Raw genomic sequence first — 17,860 nt, 5'->3', positions numbered from 1 at the left:
AGACAGTTTAGATGGCCAAAAATGAGAAGACATATATTTAAGATATAGAAATTTTCTTCAGAAACTACTCATCAAATATCTGTGGGACAGTTATAAAAGTTTATTATATATTTTAAATTGGCTATATGCACATCTAAAAATAGATGAATAGCATATTTAAGTTATTGTGCAAATGGTAAAATAAAGACCTCTAAATGTTTTACTAAGAAGAACATTACCAGTTTTTTGAAGCTCCCTGTTATCTCCTCTAATTTCCCTGACTTGCCCTTCAAATAACCTTTTTCCTGAATTCTGCTTATTATTCTCCTGCTTTTCTGAACAGGTTCACTAACCTGTGAAGGGACATGTATATATCCCTTCATAACTGAACATAGATTCATACTGCAAGAAGTCTTCTGCAATTTGCTTCTCATCAAGTGTTTGAGACTCACTGAGGTGAATTTGAATAGATGCATCTTATTTATTGGCATTCTGTTATGTGAATGTGCTGTAGTCTATTAGCCATTCTTCTGGCCAATTTTATTTTAGTTATTAGGTGTTTTTTTTTCCAATCTTTATTAGTGCTTCTCTGAATATCCTCACTCATGTTAACTGCTACATACACACACAGACACATGTGGGGGCAACTTTCCTGGCAAGCCCCCCCCCCCGCCCCGTGTGCCACGGGTGAGAGTAAACATGACTGAGACATTATGTGATCTGCTTGAGGAGGATAGGTGGCCAGTTTTTCATGGGAAACAAAGGCCAGGAGGGGCCAGTTTCTCAGGGGAAAAAGGCATTGAGCCCCTTCCTCTAAGGGTTTTTATTGGGTTGTAATACACAGGAATACAGGGTGGCAAGGATCAAACAGTAGATAACATTTCAAAGATATCTGAGGGCTTAGTATGAGTCAGAGTCTATCAGGAACAGAGTTTTAGGGTTTCCTGCTCAAACCCTTAATGTATGAATGAAAGCACTCTTAGAAGAGCAGATTTCACAGGCTTTTCAGGAAGTCTTTGTGATGCCAGATTCTTCCCCAGGACATGCTCTAGCAAGGCAAGAAGCTGCACCTCTCCCCAACAGGTATTCAGGCTTAAGGGGCTTAGAGCCAGGAAGTGCTTCTCCTAGAGGTCATGGGAACTCGGGCTATGTCAAAGCCAGAGGGCAAGAGTCAATTGCTCTTTGTTGCAGCGCCCCCCCACCCCAAGTCCTTCCATGATGGCCTCCCAAGTGATCGTGTCTGGCCTAGGTTACCTGCCCCTCCTCTGAGGGGTCTTACTCATCAAGGACTTCCGACTATGCTTTGAGGGCAGGGAGGAAACTGAGGCAGCATTTGCTACCAGAGACAAGCTTTGTCTCCTGCAGCTCAAATTCCAGAGGTCACTGACTCCACCTTAGCCTACTACAGGGGATAGAGTTACAATTCCTAGAACCAGGCAGAGTGGTCCACAACACACACACATAAGCTTCTCTGTAGTGGTGTTTTTCAAACTTTAGAGTCCCATTTGTTGGTAGGTCATTACATCAATTTAGTGGGCTGCAATGAGTACTTTTAAAAATAAGTTAATGTTTTTTTTAAAGAAAACTGATACACACACACACAGACAACTGGAGAAAACATAACAAAAACAATAGGAGAAAAAGAAATATGCAACTTTAGGAGTGAGACAAGGAAAGTGACCACAGATTCTAGGTAGATTAAAGCAGTCAAAGAAGACTCTGTAAAAACATCCCATGCTAATAAATTTAAAACTCTTAAAGAAATAGATGCTTTTAAAAATATATATTTTATTGATTATGCCATTACAGTTGTCTCATTTCCCTCCCTTCATTCCCTGCCATCCTGCACACCCCTTCCCCCTCATTTCCCCCTTTAGTTCATGTCCATGTGTTGTAAGTTCTTTAGCTTCCCACACTATTCTTGTCCTCCCCCTGTCTATTTTCTACCTACCATCTATGCTACTTTATTCTCTGTACCAGTTCCCCCTCTCTCCCTCCCACTCCCCTGTCGCTAACCCTCCATGTGATCTCCATTTCTGTGGTTCTGTTCCTGTTCTAGCTGTTTGCTTAGTTTGTTTTTCTTTTAGGTGTGGTTGTTAATAATTGTGAGTTTGCTGTCCTCTCACTTGTTATATTTTTAACTCATTTTTCTTAGAGAAGTCCCTTGAGCATTTCATATAATAAGAGCTTGGTGATGATGAACTCCTTTAATTTGAACTGAGAAGTACTTTATCTGCCTTTCCATTCTAAATGAAAGCTTTTGGGTAGAGCAATCTTGGATGTAGGTCTTTGGATTTCATGACTTGGAATACTTCTTTCCAGCCCCTTGTTGCCTGTAAGGTCTCTTGAGAAATCAGCTGACAGTCTAATGAGAACTCCTTTGTAGGGGACTGTCCCCTTATCTCTTGCTGCTTCTAGGATTCTCTCCTTCATTTTAATCATGGCTAATGTAATTATGATGTGCCTTGGTGTGTTCCTCCTTGGGTCCACCTTCTTTGGGACTCTCTGAGGTTCCCGGACTTCCTGGGAATCTATTTCCTTTGCCAGATTGGGGAAGTTCTCTTTTACTATTTGTTCAAATAAGTTTTTCACTGTTGTTTTTTCTCTTCCCCTTCTGGTACCCCTATGATTTGGATGTTGGAATGTTTCAAGATGTCCTGGAGGTTCCTAAGCCTCTCCTCATTGTTTTGAATTCTTGTTTCTTCATTCTTTTCTGTTGGTCAGTTTTTTTTTCTTCCTTCTGGTCCACTCCATTGATTTGAGTCCCTGTTTCCTTTCCATCACTTTTGGTTCCCTGTGCATTTTCCTTCATTTCACTTAGTGTAGCCTTCACTTTTTCATCCAATTTGTGACTAAAATCAACCAGTTGTGTGAGCATCGTGATCACCAGTATTTTGAACTGTGCATCTGATAGGTTGGCTATCTCTTGGTTGCTTAGATGTATTGGCTCTAGGGCTTTGAGCTGTTCTTCTGCTTGAGCTAATGTTTTGGTCTGTTCATGCCAGTTACATATGAAGGACGGAGCCTTAGGTGTTCACTGGGGTGGGGCAACCCAGTTGCTAGGCTGTAATGCTGTATGTTGGAGTGGGGTCAGAGAAGGAGCAATAGTGCTTGTTCCACTCTCTCTCGGGTTTCAGTCCCCTCTGCCACTTCCCACAAGTAAATTGGGCCCTTCTGGTGCTGGTTCCCTGGTGGGTGGGCTTGTGTACATTCTAGGACCCTGTGGGTCTCTCCAACCAACTCTCCTGTGAGGCTGAAAGCCTCTTCCAGCACTTCAACCTCCAAAAGTTTTTCCAATCAGTGCTTTTAGGCTTTAATTCCCATCACTGGGGCCCTGGGTTTCACGGTCTGTCTCACTGTCTGTTTTTTTGCCTGGTTTATCTAAGTGTGAATCTGTGACTGCGGCCAGCCATCTGCCTTGTGCCATCACTGGGTCTGCCAGTTGCCACCCCAGGCCCGGGATCTGCCAGTCTCTGCCTGTGGGCCTGGGTTGGTCTGGCAGCCACCACTTTTCCCTGCCTTGACCCCTCTCCACCAGCTGTGGACTCCACCCCTCTTACCTGTCTGGATGAATGGTTCCTTGTTGTCTGACTTCAGTACAGTTTAATTTTGTCTGTTTTGGTTGTGTTTTTGTTTCTAAATCTTTGTTGTTCTTAAATTTGGTTGTGCAAGGAGGTACAGTATTTCCACCTATGCCTCTATTTTGGCCAGAAGTCTGAAATAGATGCTTTTAAAAGAAATATCAGTTACCAAACTTGACACAAGAAGAGAAAACCTAAAGAAAGCAATAACCATGAGAAAAAATTTAAACATTTGTCAAAGATATGTGCCATCCCTAAAATAAAAGGCCAAGAGGACACTAAAAATTAGTTCTATGCCTTCAAAGACTTGAAAATTTTTGCCATCTTTGATGTGTTCCAGAGCACAGATAAAAATAGGAGGCTTTCTGTTTCATATTCCTAAGTTAACCTACTCACTGGTGCCAGTCAGCTTCTCAGCACAACACAGATACCATACTCATATTCAGTCATTGGAAGAATGTTCAGTGAAGGTGTGGGAAGGGTGGAGCAATGCCAGATGGGTACTGCAGTCTTGTTCCTAGCCTGTAATTTGAAGAGGGAGTGACTATCAGAACCTAGCTGGAGGGCCTGACAGAAGCTCTGATACTTATGGGTCCCAGACAGCTTCCCTTGACTGTTGAGGGAAGGGGCTGGGAGAATAGATGCCCTTGCCTCATTTTTCTCCTACCCTTCAATTTCCTTTCCAGCTTCCTCATTGGTCAAACCCAACTGGAAGCCTAGGTCAATGGAGTTCATTGACATGGTCGATGCAGTCAGCCTCTTAGAGCAGAGAGCAGGTCAAGAAAGGCAGAGCTGTCTCTGGAGGTGCAAGGGAAGCCATCATGTACCCCATTGTCACAGGTGAGCATAGGTAACCAGGTTCTTGGTGATCGGGACAAAGAATTGAACTGAACACCCAGAGTTTATAGCAGAGAACATAGGAGCAGGCCAACTCTAAGCAGAGATTGACCTCATGGGCTGGAGGGACTCTATTCTTATAGGGCAGATCCCTCCTGGCCAGTTTTGGCAGGCTTTTACTATGCATGTACAAGTAGTTGTATTGCTTTAAAGCTACTGCTCATGTGGTCTCCCATGGTTTTCCTGGATTGTCCACCAGGGAATGGGGTCCTGCAATGTTACCTAGTTGACTCCCCTTCTCCTGGGGTCCCCCTGTACTAGGTTTGCCTTTCCCTTCGCCAGAGAATTATAGCTCTCTATGTTTTACTCAAGTTATATAGACTTAAGAGTAATGACTTAATGTCTTCATCAAAATCCCAAAGTCCCTTAAAACACCCACAAACACAAACAGTCCTTCTTTCCCCTGTGTATTAGGCAGTTGGCCAGACACTAAAAGAAAGTGACCTTGCTACCCTCTAAAAGAAAGTGACATTGCATTAACCAGCTTGTTTTCTGCCTAGCATAACTTCCTTGTCCCTGTTGCCCCCAAAAGTACAGTGACTCAAAGCTCTCATCTTTAGATGTGATGCTGCCTAATTCATGAATTATTGAATAAAGTCAATAAGATCTTTAAAATTTGCTCAGTTGGATTTTTTAATAGGTATGAGCCCAGAAAACAAAACAAAGCAAAATAAAACAAAACTTGGATGTTAAGTTACACTGGCTTCAGTTGCTGTGAAGCCATATGAACACAAAGGTGGCCTTGCAGATTCCCCAAGAAAAAGTCTATTGCCCCCCATCCCCTTGGTAGAGTATGAAATATCTGGAAGAATTAGTATTCTGTGAAACACACCCTGGGATTTGCTGCTGTGCTTAATTATTGGATCTGATGCCAAGAGCTTAAATTTGGATGGACATGCAACAGATTATCATTATCATGTATAAACACCCCTTAGACAGCGTCTGATCAACAGTCCAGAGATGTTTTGAGTTGCCTTCACTTTCTTTTTTTCTGGAAACCATGTGGATTGCATCCATATCCTGCCAGAGGCCAGTGGCTCTTGTTTTCCCCAATAACCTAGGTACATTTCTCAGACTACTTTCTGTCTCAGGGAGCTTCACCAATCTGTAATACAAGAAAGAAATGTTCTTGGCTGGCCTTAAAGGGCCCGGTGTACAAGAAGAAGAAAGGAAATGGGTGGAAGTTAAGAATGAAAATGCTCAAAATGACTAAACCTTTTCAATGTACTCACTCATAACAGCATTGAACTGCAGTCATCTGTAGATGAGCAAAGTGGTGTCCCAAGAGATTAAAAAATCCCCCCCCCCCAAACAAAGCTATGAAGTAGCAGAAAGGGCCTTCGAACACAGATTCTATGCTTCTCTTCTCTCCTCCCTCCATCTCTCTGGGCTGGAGGGATGGCTCCAGCCACAGTGAATGGTAATGAACTTTTAATGAGGTCTTTAATCAAGTGCTTCATTACTTGGACTCTCAGGGAGCTCCTTAGGAGACAAAAGCTGGTATTCAAGCCAAAAGAGCTTGGGATAGCTCACAAGTTCTGCTCTCTTTCAAGGCCATCACTGTCTGCTTTTTCACCCATTTATTCCCACTACCCAGAACACCGGGAAGGAGACAAAGGGAAATCCTGTCAGATCTACTTTGCATTCTCTCTGGACTGCCCTTGGTCTCAGTGCTAATGAAGTAGCTTAACAAATCCCCTCTGAAAAGTTGTATTGCATTTACATATTTTTAGCTGGTCCCAGCTTCCTTACTTCCTAAGACTGATGTGACCCTCATAAAACCACATTTTTCTTCCCTTTCTTCCTCCCTGCTCTTTCCTACCCCAGCTAGGCTTGTCTTGCTTATTGAGGCCAATCTAACAATGCAGTTTAGCCCCTGGCAGATTTTTCACACAACCAAAAGGCAAAGTTTCATATGCCTTTATTTAGAGCTGCTAAATTAGTTTGAAAAAAAAAATCCCAGCTTGACCTCATTTCTTACTTTATATTTTCCCTCAAAGACCCAGATGTGGACATGCTCACAAATTGATAGAGCTGCTGCTAGATTAAGGAATATTTCCAACAAGCTCTCGGTTTCAATCGGTTTACCAGATGATGTGGATCTGTTGTAAACATTATGTCTGCACACTGAGATCATACATGAAGAAAACTACTATAGAAGCTTTGTGAATTTTGGATTCATTCTTATCCAATGCTTTAAACACAGAGCCCTGAAAAGAGCAAGTTTGAAAAACTCAAATATTGATTCTGAGTACATAATGCTTGAGAAGAATGAGCTAAGCATCCTATCATTTTACTCCTTGGAAATTTTGTGAGCAATAATATTCTAGAAACATGAATATAGGTGGCATGAAGGGTGTTGGGGGAAAGTTCCAAAAGTCTAAATCAAGATTGATTCTGAAGGACTGATGAGTAGCCTTGTTCAAATTCCTAAGAGTTTTAAGAGAAGGAACTGACATTGCTGGGGCACAGCAGCTGCCCCCAGTGGTGGCAGCTGTGAAAAAACACACTCTCCTGTCACAGAGTCTCTTTTTTTAAAAGGAGTTAATAGTGAAACCATATGATGGATAGTTAGGTAGACCACCAGAAAGAACAATGCATTTTTAAGCCAACAGATACCATCAGGCAGTTATCCCACTCTATACATTCATTAACCTCCTTCTTAAAACAGGAAAAGTAAAACATGGGCATGGCATTTGTCTGGGTGGTATTTCAGCTTTCTGGATAGTTATCCAAGCCAGAGACTACAGAGTCCAACATTTCCCAGACTCCTTTGCTGCTGGAGCCATATTACATCTCAAATGAGTTCTCTCTCCTACAAGGGGAATTAAGAATACCTACTTATTGGAAAGGTAGTAGAAAACAGTTTTGTAGTTAGAAATAATAATAATCATGGTTCCAGTGCATTCTGTTTTTATTTTATCTCTAATAACATTAGGTACTTAATTCAGCATCAACTGGAAAATAACAGCAAAATGATCACCTTACAAGCTCACTCTAAGTCTATTAATTCCCTCTAGATGTCTTTTCCTCCACCCCTTCTCCATCTCACTCCCAACCACCTCAAACACAGAAGGGAGGAAAGGAAAGGAAGAATAGAGTTTAGCATATAGCTACACAGTATCATAAATGAATTAATACTAAGCTTTTGTTTCTGCTAGTCCTTTCTGAGTCTTTGTTTTTCCTGGCCACCTTATTGTGAATGGGAAAAGTGCTGAGCAGTTCTGGATATGGAAAGGAGTTGTATACTGAGTTAAGGGAGGATCTGTTACTCAATCAACATGGGCCCAAATGCTCAGCAGCAGCCAAAGGACAACTCCTAGATGATTTTATGAGAATGAATTTTACTGCAAGCCAGCAAGCAAGAAAAGCACTAGGGATTACTCCCAGAGTCATGTGCCCTGAACAGAACATCTTCTGCAGCTTTATTGGGGGAAATTGTACATAAATATCAAGGTAGACTTTGTTCATTGCATGGATAGGTGAGGACATTCTAACATACATGCAATTAGAAAACATGCCTGTACAGATATCACATGGTCACCATGGTGGAAAATCTCCACCCCTGGGGGATTTGAATATTATAATGAGGGTATGATGGGAATATCCACAGGGAAGTCACTAGAAGGTCCCTCAGGCAGATGCAGCTGGTCATTTCACCCCTGGTCTTGAAAAATGTGCTGGGCTTGTTCCTGAAAAACAATTCTGAGAATCATCAATGTCAAGGATTGCATAAGTATGGATAAACATCTAAGTCTTGGTCTTTCAGTGAAACTTTTAGCAAATTATAAAATGTGTATTACACATACCTTATAAACTCTAGAGTGATCTAAGTGGGGTTACAGATTAATCAAAGCAGTTATAAACTCTAAATAAAGGTTAATTTATGCTAGGCTACTTGCTAGGATACATACATGCATAAAATTATGTTACAGGTCTGACAAAAATACACTTATTTAAATTATATAGGAAGGTGTTAAATGTATATAAAGTTACTTTACTATTTGCTTCTAAAAGTTAAAAGTCACTGGTAGGTTGGTGTATTTCACTATACAAATTGTTATTGGTGGAAATTAGGCTCTTCCAGGGAATCACAAGGAGAGCATTCCAAGGACCCCACACTGGAGACTGAGGTGTTGTAACTGAAAAAGATACTGGTGTTCGGGCTGCCTGTCACTACTAAATCCAATAAGCAATGACAGCAATTGAATCTTTATAGATGCTTTATTCCGATGGCTGGCTATCTGAGTAGATGGTGGGTTCATACCCTAATAGACTATTATCTTGTCTTTTCTTTCCAGGCCAGACCTTTTATAAGGTGTGGTAAGGGCTTTGAAATTCAGGGAGGATTAGGTGAAAGAAGCTGCAACATTCCTGTTCTGGGCAGATAGCTGTTCCCAGGGGAGGGTCGTCTTCTGCTCTCCCCGGAACACAAAGGTCAGGATGTCTCCAGGCAGTAATCTTCTATCAGTGCCCCAGGGGGGCGGCTGTTTTCTCAGGAGCTGGGTTGGGCCTTATCTGTAGTTTCTGAAACAAAAACTTTAACATATACATTACTTGCTAGACTTACAACTTTTTGCCTTAAGCTAAAATTTTTCAAGTCTTGAGTCCCCTATCAGTGTAGCCTGGGTTTGTGTGTGTGTGTGTGTGTGTGTGTGTGTGTGTAGATACAAGCTGCCCCCTGGGTTTCCAATGTCCCATCTCCCTCTGTCCCACCATGGAAAAAGTTCAGTCACATCCTCAGCAAGGCTAAGACAAAAGCCAGTGTTCAGAGTTTCTTCTTCATATTAAAGTCTGGTCCAGTCCAGTGTCTGGCCAGCTTACAGTGTATTTTCAGCTGTGGTGCACTGTTCCCTTTGGAGCCCGTGAGGTCTGCCACAGGCCCTGGTAGCTGCTAGACCCACATGATCCTGTGTTCCTGGGCGAGAGAGCACATGAACAAATGGTCAAGGGCATCACTAGGTGGGCAAGAGAGGGAGTCCTTTCCCCCCTGGGATTATATTAACTTGGGCTTGGGACAAACCACGTGTCTTTTCAAAAGAATCAATCAGCTTCTCAGGTTCCTGCAGGGTTTGGATGGGCCCACCTCCCAACCAATCCCTTCTTTCTCTAGACTAGACTGACAGGCCTCTTCGTTCAAGCACCCCACTACACCATTTTGACTTCTACTGTGCATGTACCTACAGTCCCCTGCTCCCACCTGGCAATCTGGTGCCAGAATGGGGAAGGCAACAGTGTTAATTCCCTTGGTGCATCAATGCTGTAACCTCCTGGGGTGTGAAGCTATAGCTGCCTGGCTAACAAGCAGGCTTCTGTTCTCCATTTTATTAAGCTCCATGTTTAGTTCCTTTTTCTCCTCTTTTATAGCTAAATACTAATGGTAACATAATGACTAATGTAACCTTTAATTTGGGCACCAAAGACTGAAGTGCAGAACCCACTTAGCTTAAAAGAGCCTGTGTGCATCTATTCCCACCTCTGAGTTCTATGGCTTCATGTTGATAATATGAAATCAGCCACAATAGGGAGATTTACACCAGAGAAATTGGCACATGCTACAAATTAGAGCTTCCATTTTTCCTGATTTACCAGATTGCCACCAGATGTATTTACTTATGTGGCTCTGTTTCTGTCACCAAACTGCCCCATTTTTACTGCTTTTCCTCCTTTTCTTAGTGCAGAGACAAGTAGTGATTTTTACTCATTCAGCACCCACTCTTGTAGCACTGTGTTGGACACAATGAAAAATACTATCACATGGATGGTGCAGTCAACCGAGCCATTGTAGTCTGAGGCAGAATTGAATACAGTAAGAAATTGAGGGATAGAAAAATATTAACACTATTCCTCCCACCTTTTAAGTTTTATTGACTGGGCTAATAATTCAATTAACATGAACAGATTAACAGGAGAAAATCAATTTCTAGTACATGCATATAGGATATTCACATAAGCATAACAATTCCAAAGGCAGTGAGGCAACACTGGGTATGTAAGACATTCTGGACAAAGGAGAAAAGGCGGGAAACAAAGTCTTAGTCTTTAGAAGTGAGAATAGATGATTTACAGGCAGTTGAGGAAGAGCATCACATAGTCGGCAGGGAAATCTTGCTGGGCCACTCAATGGGACACAGGGAGTATGTAGTGAAAAGGCCCCTGTATGAAACCCTCTATTTACTATACCTAACTTCAGATTGGGCTAAGGTGACATCCTAACCTCTTCTTCCTGAAGCGGATTTCTCTGTTTGAACCTAATGGGCAGGAAACAGGAGGAGGGTCAAAGTTTCTTTCTGTTTCTTAATAATCAGCTTCAAGTCAAAGAGGCACATTTGTTTCCTTCCACAGAAACACATTTAGTCTTTCATTGCTTTTATAAGAGATCCTTGAAAAAAGAGTCTTGAATTTTCTATATCTTATTGTATCTTAAATATAAATCCGTAAGGAGTGTTACCAAAATAAAGGGTTTATTTGCCTGGGTGCATCAAAGTCCAATCAAATATGAACCGGATTTGCAGCAAAAAAGTAAATGTTTATTTAAGGAAATGTTGCTAAGCTCAGAGCCACAGGTAAGCTGGTAGTGTATGATTACCAGCTTCTGGGGGGGGGGCAGTTATATAGGGGAAAAAATCATTAATCTTGGTGACTAAGGGAGTCTCTGCTGATTGGTTGAAGAAAATGTTGTGTGCAGTTGATCACTGCATCTGGTCCTATGAGGCAAGATAGTAAGAAGCATGGAAAATTCTGTGTAAGGGGAATGAGAGAACTTGGATAGACAGTTGAACAAACTGTTCAAATGGTTTATAGACAGATGATAAATTGCAAGGTTTTCCCTAACCAAGGACACTTGGGAGCAAATGGGTTATACACTCCAGACTGTGTTGGGCAGATCCATGGTCCCAGTCTCTCTTTAGTGACTTCTCTGAAGGTGAAACTGCCTGGAAAATAGCCTTACTCCTCTGAATTTTTGATGAATCAGCATACTGAAGGGCACACCTGGAAAGCTGATGAATATCCTATTGAGGTCCTCCCCTGAGACCTCCTGAAACTCCCCACCTTTGGAAAGCAGATAAAACCCCTGAAGATAAAGGAGCCATCAAGCTCTCTCCTTACAGCATGCTTGTGTCCCTCCTCCTCCTGGGCATGGACTTTTGCTCTCTCCTGTGGATGAAAAAGGAGCCACATACTGAACCTGACAAGCCCATCATACAGGGCCTGACAATCTCATTGACCTAAAGTAACCACATAGAATGGACTGAAATTAAAATTATCTAGCTAAAACAAGTTATGGCAGGTAGTCATGTCCTGACAAAGTTCAATCCGTACCTTAACGAAACCTGTATACTGTCTTTTTGCATTTCTATAATGTACCTTTGGAATGACAGGATTCTGTTTTTTTTTTTTTCTGGATCCCCCATGGCATAACCAATACACCAGAGCAGAGCAGAAAATACAGATTCTTTCATTATTATTGTTATTACGTTCATTGTGAACTGTTAACTATTCTGTACATAAAAAAGAGTATGTGACTTGTTTTACTTTTTTTTACAGTCCCAGAGATTTCCCTGCTTTACTTTCTCCCACCTTCTTAATCTATCACCAGTGAAGTTTATGTAACCCCCTTATACCTCCTCCTTGGAGCACATCTGTGCCCCTTCTTCCCTTGAGCATGTAATTCCATTTTCTTTCTCATGTACTCTAAGTTTCCCCATGAGACTTGCAACCAGGGGAGCAGTGAGCAGCAGTAGTTTATCCTGGGTTAATGCCTGAACCTGTCTCCATGGTCCCCTTTTCTTTGCCTTTTCAGTGAGCTTAAAGCAGCCCTGCTTTGGCCCACTTCTGTCACTGCAACTTTCACTTCTCAGTGAGCCCTTGCAGCCCTGTCTGGTTCATGTCTTTCCTATAACATTTCTATGGGGCCAGAGCAGCATGGCCTGGCCTCTCATGTTGCTTCTTCTATCCTAAGCACTTTGTTTCACTGTCTCCAGCTTTCATACATGTACACTCAAAATCACCTGGACTTGTGTTGTGAAATCTTTCCTGCACAAAGTCAAGAACCTGAACACTGCAGGCTGGCCAGAGGCAGATCCACTCTGGGCCCAGTCCCTTTCAGGTGACACTAATGTCAGCTGTAGTGTTGTTTTGCCTTGTTTTGCAAGGATGTGCTCAGTGGGGTTGTTTCATTTCTCTGATCTGGTGCTGAATCACAGCTGAGTCTTAGATGTTATTTATATAATACAACATAATTATTATTGAAAACTTCTGTCAAAAAGCCTCTTATTTATCTACTTATTAGTTCTTAATGATGTTATAAGATTTCAAAGTTAATTATTACCCAAGCTATTTTATTAATGAACTTTGTAACAAATATAATATGAACTTATTTTTGTTAATCCAGGCAAAATAAAAATACCATATTCAATGTTAATAACTGTAAAATCCATGTCTATTTAATTTACCAAAATTTACCAGCTTAATATCAAATTGTTTTCTTAGATCATTTGACCCTGAAAAACACTTGAGTTCAGTTTTATTCTATTTCTTAATTTATATTAGTATTTAATTCCTTTAAGCAAATTAAATATTACAATCTAGTAATACCATCTGGAGACTGATAACATGCCAGATATATGTAGTATGTAAGTACAGGTAAACATTACAAACAGATTTTGTACATAATGAAAATTACTAATAATTGTAAAGAAGACACAAGGTTTCTCATTTCTCCTTGATAATTTTAAAGGAGGATGTAAAAAAGGAAAAGAGATCAAGGCACAGAATGCCTCAATTGCTTATATTAAAAGTGTTATTTTTCCAATTTAAAAAATGTACTATCAGACCTTGAAAAGTCAGCTTCTAATTATGCTAAATTTCTGGTCAGTTATTAAGTCTTTTAAAACCTATTCAAGACTTCCGCCAAGATGGAGGCATAGGTGGAAACACTGTGCTTTCTCCCACAACCAAGTTTGAATACAACAAAGGTTTGGAGAACAAAAACACAGCCAAAGAACAGAAAATTGAATTATACAGAAGTCCGACAACAACGAACCCATTCAACCAGGACGGTAAGAGGGGCGGAGCCAGCAGCGGAGCAGGGTTGGGCAGGAAGGATCCCCCGACCTAGGCACTCAAGTAGCCCAGACCCAGTCAGGATGTGGGGCAGACTGACCGCGGTCGCACATTCGCGCACAGTGAGACGGACCATGCAGGCCCCAGGGGGCGAACCCAGTGGTGGAGGGCTGATGGTGGTGGCACACTCATGTGCAGTGGGACAAAATGCGCGGGCCCCAGTGACGGTGGCAGCTGCAGCACCTGTGGGGGCCGCGGCGGGAGGCAGCAGACGGGAAACCATTGCTCCTCTTTGACCCCACCCCCACATACAGTGTCACAACCCAGTGACTGAGTTGCCCTGCTCTGGTTAACACCTAGGGCTCAGATCCTGCTACGTAACAGGCACAAACAGCCCAAAAGATGACGCAAGAAGAACTCAAAGTCCCAGAGCCAATAACTCTAAGCGACCAAAAGATTGCCAGCCTCTGAGAAGCACAGTTCAAGACAGTATCAGGATGCTCACAGAACTTATAATCACAGAACTGGTTGATTATAGTCACAAATTAGAGGAACATATGAAGGCTAAACTAATTGTAATGAAGGGAGATGCACAGGAAACCAATAGTGTTGGAAAGGAAACTGGGACTCAAATCAATGGAATGGACCAGAAGGAAGAATGAAACATCCAACCAGAAAGGAGTGAAGAAATGAGAATTCAAAAAAATGAGGAGAGGCTTAGGAACCTCCAGGACATCTTTAAACGTTCCAACATCCGGATTATAGGGGTACCAGAAGGGGGAAAGAAACAGCCACGAGTGGAAAACGTATTTGAACAAATAATAAAGGAGAACTTCCCCAGTCTGGCAAAGGAAATAGACTTCCAGGAAGTCCGGGAACCTCAGAGAGTCCCAAAGAAGTTGGACCCAGGAAGGAACACACCAAGTCACATCATAATTACATTAGCCAAGATTACAATGAAGGAGAGAATCCTAGAAGTAGCAAGAGATAAGGGGACAGTCACCTACAAAGGAGTTCCCATCAGACTGTCAGCAGATTTCTCAAAAGAGACCTTACAGGCAAGAAGGGGCTGGAGAGAAGTATTCCAAATCATGAAATCCAAAGACCTACAGCCAAGATTGCTTTATCCAGCAAAACTTTCATTTAGAAAGAAGGACAGATAGAGTGCTTCTCAGATAAGGTCAAGTCCAAGGAGTTTATCATCAACAAGCGCTTATTATATGAAATGCTAAAGGGACTTATATAAGAAAAAGAAGATGATGAAAAATATGAACAGTGAAAGGACAGCAAACTCACAATTATTAACAACCACGCCTAAAACAAAAGCAAACCAAGAGGACAGCTAGATCAGGAGTGGAACCATAGAAATGAAGAACACATGGAGGGTTAGCAACAGGGGAGTGGGAGGAGGAGAAGGGGGGAGAAGGTACAGAAAATAGCATAGACCGTAGATAGAAAATAGATGGGGGGAGGGCAAGAATAGTAGGGGAAATATATAATCTAAAGCACTTGAGACACGTGGTTATAAACTAAGGGGGGGAGAATGGTGGGGGAGGGGGTGTGCGGGTGGAGGGGAATGAAGGGGGGGAATAGAACAACTGTAATGGTATAATCAATAAAATATATTTAAAAAAACCTATTCAAACATACCAATTCTCAGAATCTTCTGTCTCAATAATCTTTACTTTTTTTTCACATTGTAAGGAAATTTCTAACTTTCTTTTTAAGAAATTCTCTTGTTAATTGAATCAATTAGCATCTGTAAAACTGAAAAAGCTAAGTAGCAATTTCAAAAGTCTTAAGACAATTATACATCTGTGTATCCGTTTAAGTGCAGGTCAATTTCATTTAAAGTGTTCTGAGTTTTTTTTTAAACAATATCTGCAAATATTTGAAGGAAAATAGTGAGGAGTCTGACAGAGTACACTTTGATTTTTGTTCTAATTTCTTTCTTTCTCTTATTAAAGAAGTCTTAATGGCTAGTTACTATAACAATATGAGAATTCTCTAAAATTTTTAAATTTAGAAGTTTTTCCAATTCAAAATATCCATCCTCTGGCCAGTCACAGTAAAATTTACAGCAACTCTAGCAAATAAGCCTTTTGTGACCTAACTAGGAAAGCAAAAGGCGCCCCCTAAGAGCTTAAAGCAAAGGACACAGCCCTTACAGATCCAGCAGCTCATTCTCAGAGTTAGTCTATGAATGACAGGGTAGGGCGTGCTGTCTTTGAACAGCTCCTCCAAAACACAAGGGATTGTGTGCTTTCTCCCCTTTTGAACAGGATAAGGTTTAAGATTCCCCAAGGTTGCATCCACAGCCTGTTTAGTTGTCTGCTGGATGCATATGTCTCATTAAATTGGCAGAGATAAGAGAATCTCTGGAAGGAATAGGGTTAATACAAGGGTACTCAAAACCAGTTTTTACCAAAGTGTTTGCTCAAAAAACTAGTTTCATAAATATTTTTCCTGCCAATCTAAATTTAGACAAGAGACCAAAAAAACCTCATTACTTCCAACTCCCACCAAATTCTGCAGACAAGAAATCAGAGAGGCTGATAGGATGAATGCTCACTACTTCTGCAGCCTGTGGGCAACGAACGAGCTGACCATGATCTCTCAGCAGCGACAGCCCAGGGAGCTAGCAGTGTTGCCACCAGTGATTTTCCTGGCTGACTCATTAAACTGTGTGGGCTAAAAATATATTAAAAAATATTCCCCCACCCTCTAAATTCTTCTGGCTGGGCGAATAATCTAATTAATAGGAACAAATTAACAGGAGAAAATCAAGTTTTAATACATGAACATGGGATGTTCACATAAGCATAAAAATTCCAAAGGCAGTGAGGCAGTGTAAGACTGGGTATGTAAGACATTCTGGAAAAAATAGAAAAGGGGTTGGAAACAAGGTCCTAGACTTCAGAATTGAAAATGAGTGATTTATAGGTAGTTGAGGAAGAGCAGTACATACATGGCAGGGAAACCCTCCTGGACAACTCAGAAGCAATGGGTCACAGAGAGGATGTAGCTAACAGGTCCCTGTATGAAGCCCTCTATTTATTATAGTTACTTCATATTAGGCTAAGGAAGACATCCTAAGCTCTCTTCCTGAAGCAAGTTTCTCTGCCTGAATCTCATGGCAGGAAAGATGGGGGAGTTCTTTCTGAATCTTGTTTCTTAACAAAAAGCTAAAATCAATATTGTAAAGGGCAGTTTTAGAATGGACAAAACTTTTGTTTCTTTCACCTGTATGGGGTATTTTTCACTAGTATGGCCATTTTTAAAAAATGTTCATCTGAACTGTCTACAATTGTATTTGAATTTCTCTAATTATGAATGAGATCCCTGTTTAATATGATTATAGGCCACTGTATTTAATCCTTGTTCAAGCTGCCTGTGTCTCTTACTTATTCACTCACATTTTGTATTGACTTGTGTAAATACTTTGCAAAAACAAAAATGGGAATTAATTATTTAGCTTTCCTATATTGCTCTTATTTCTGTTCTTTTTTGTTTGTTTTTCTTTGAGTTTATGATATTATTCTTATTGATAATATAGAGATTTAAAAACACCTTTTGGGGTATGAATTAGTCAGTCTTTCTATGGATCTGGAATTTGTGATCTGTTTGGAAAGAACTTCAAAATGTATAAAACACTTCCTTCCTGTCTTGGGGTTGGGAGAGAGACTCCTTGGAATATGCCAGCCACCCTGGCATGCTGATTTTTTTCAGCTGAAAACAATTAAAACCCAATAAACTTAGGAAGAGGGATTTTTTGTTTTGTTTTGTTTTTACCTCCCTCTTACTCGCCTAAGAATATTCAGATAGAAAAACCTCCTTCAGGAAGGGAACTTTAGCATATGATTAGCACATATAAATTGAGTGCAGCAGACAGGGAGCATTCAGGCAAATACTTGCTCTTCAGTTTTCCCTTTGTGTCCCACTGTTTCTGGCCGGCCCTGCAAGAATTTATTTACCAAATGTTTGCTCCTTCTCATCTATCTGTGAATTGTCTACCTCTTCCCCTTTCCTTTAGTCCAAAATATCATGGATACTTTATTTTGCCTTATTATCTTTGCAATTTTCATGCCTATGCAAATTCCTTATGTGCATGTATTAAATTCAATTTTTTCCTTGCTAATCTGCTGAATGCCATTCGAGTTATTCAACCAGCTAGAAGAACTAAAGAGGTAAGGGGAAAGTTTCTTATAGAAAACTGATAACTTTATTACTTTAAAGATATTTAAAAGTAAAAAAAATGTAATAGTAGATCTCTATAGCAAGTTTGTAACAGATTCATTCATTTCATTAGCAATTATTTTAAGTCTGAGCCAAATGAC

The sequence above is a fragment of the Sturnira hondurensis genome, unplaced genomic scaffold (genome assembly GCF_014824575.4).
Source record: "Sturnira hondurensis isolate 20B ecotype Veracruz unplaced genomic scaffold, ASM1482457v3 Scaffold0019186, whole genome shotgun sequence".
Classification (NCBI taxonomy): domain Eukaryota; kingdom Metazoa; phylum Chordata; class Mammalia; order Chiroptera; family Phyllostomidae; genus Sturnira; species Sturnira hondurensis.
Note: the sequence above shows the minus strand (reverse complement) of the source record.